This window comes from Crocodylus porosus, unplaced genomic scaffold (genome assembly GCF_001723895.1).
Source record: "Crocodylus porosus isolate Cpor-Errol unplaced genomic scaffold, CroPor_comp1, whole genome shotgun sequence".
Lineage (NCBI taxonomy): Eukaryota > Metazoa > Chordata > Crocodylia > Crocodylidae > Crocodylus > Crocodylus porosus.
In genome coordinates this window covers 3,840,888-3,843,030 of record NW_017728945.1, presented here as the reverse complement: position 1 = coordinate 3,843,030, position 2,143 = coordinate 3,840,888, and the positions used below count along the sequence as shown (strand labels likewise).

Genomic DNA, 2,143 nt, shown 5'->3' with positions numbered 1-2,143 from the left:
GCCCTTCCCCATAACCCCCTCCCAGCACTGCCACCACCTGCCCCAAGCACAGCCCCCAGCCCACAGCTGCAGCCTGCCCTCCCAGGGTGCATGCAGTGGCAGGAGCCGTGCCCCTTGGACAAGCTGTGGCTCCATCCCATGCCCTGCTCCACTCAGGCTGGGCAGTGTGCACCCCAGCCTCAACTCCCTCCCTCACCATGGGGGCTGTTGAGCTGTCCCCCATCAGGCCCCTTCCTTCCCCCCTCCCCTTCTACCACAGCAGACTTACTAGCTGCATACAGCTCTCTAAGCTGCCAGGCTTTGCTCCTCACTGTTTGTGTTCTGTGCTGCGGCTGCATGGACTTTTATCAGTCACATCAGGCCAATTTCCAATAATCAATTTTCTTTATATCGGTGCCAATCCAATATCAAACCAATGTATTGGTGCACCTCTAAATTCTACTCTAAGAAACAATTTTGATAAAAGCACTGTGGGATCTTACTATTTTTTTAAATAATTTCTTTATGATATAGGCTTAGTTTATAAGAAACAAAATATAATTATTAAAGTTGCAGACCTACTTGAGAGATGGACTTTAAGGTGCAGCAAGATTTATGCACCATCTGGAGCTACACATTAAGGACAAAACCTATCATCTTCAGAGGCAGGCACAAGAGTGATTGGGCAGTACTTAGACCCCAATCTTGGTGCAAACTCATAAATCTCCGAATCATTTCAGAGACCAAACACAGAACTGCAGGCATTTAAAATTATATTTAGTGCTTGGTCCTCAGTTCATCATCCCTGGTGCATCACTCATAGTTTTTGGTGCATCATCCCCAGAGTTGCTTACAAAGATGCATTCCTCCTTAGATGCTGGCTTTACAGGAGGGGTGTCAAACTAATCTGGCCCCGCTGCAGTACTACAGCGAAGCCTGTCATTCCCCAGTCTCTTGTTCATGTGTGCAATTATTCTGTTCCAAGTGTGAGACTTTGCACTTGTCCTTATTTAATTTCATTTGGTTGACTGCAGACTCTTTCTCCAGCCTATCCAAGAGATTCTTGATCCTTGCCAGATCCAGTGTGTCTGCAACTCCACCCAACTTGGTATCATCTGCACATTTTCTAAGCATGCACTCAGTCCCTAATCCTTCATGAAGATATTAAATATTACTGGACCAAAGACAAACCCCTAGGGAACCCCACCTGATACCTCCTTCCAAGTAGGCACTGAGCCACCGATGGCTATTCACATGAGTAAATGCGGTATGCCTGTTAGATATCAAAGGAAGAGACTTGGATTAATCCACTGACATTTGCCAAACAGTGTATTATGGCTGTAGTAGCTTGGCATGATGCCAGGCCTAATGAAGGCAGTCTTACAGTCCCAGTTCAACTGATGCAGCTGAAACTTCTTATCCCATCATCCTGAGACAGTACTGTTTGCCAGTTGTACACAGTGGTGTACACACACACACACTAAAGAGAAAGAGCAATTACTATATTGTGCTAAGAAGATCTAACTCATTATCTATCCTCTTTATAATACTTTCATCTAGTCTGTATGGCCATGACTTGTTAACGAACATAACAGATGAGGACTCCAAAGGGGCAGAAGAAGGAAGGAATAGCGTATGAACTGAAACTATGATCTCAAAGAACTACAGTTACTTAAGAGTAAGTAATTGCTCTTTCTTCTGAGAAAGAGAGAGAGAGAGAGAATACCACTGTGTACAACTGGCAAGCAGTACTGTTTCAGGAGGATGGGATAAGAGCTACTGAGTTAACCTTTTCAAACACTGGTGTGAGGGAGCGGGGCCTAGAGCGGCCGTGAACTCCCTAGCGCCCCCTACTGTCACTCAAGGCTGTACTCAGCACCCTCAAATTCTCGCCCACCACGACTTTGATCTTAAATGGTTAAATGGGAGGCTGCCTTTATTCCCCTAGTGAACGGCATGTGTTCTTGCCCCTACTCCAAATGGGGTGCCTTGGTGCGCCCCTCCCTTAAGGGGTATGCGTGCCTCCAAACCTCCCCTTTAGCACGCCCCAAGCCTCGCAGCTATTCCGTGGGACGTTATGCGGTCCCTCGCCCCTCTGGTGCTCTCTCTCCTTCTCGGGCACCCTGGGCTCCTTGCCCGCCTGGCGCCCCAGGCCAGGCTCCTA

At 47.6% G+C, this 2,143-nt stretch overlaps 1 protein-coding gene across 1 annotated transcript in view; it reads right to left on the bottom strand.

The window, feature by feature from the left end:
- Positions 1-2,143, bottom strand: part of LONP1 (lon peptidase 1, mitochondrial) — a 66,691-nt gene that overhangs the window by 32,313 nt on the left and 32,235 nt on the right. The gene's annotated exons all lie outside the window — the stretch shown is intronic.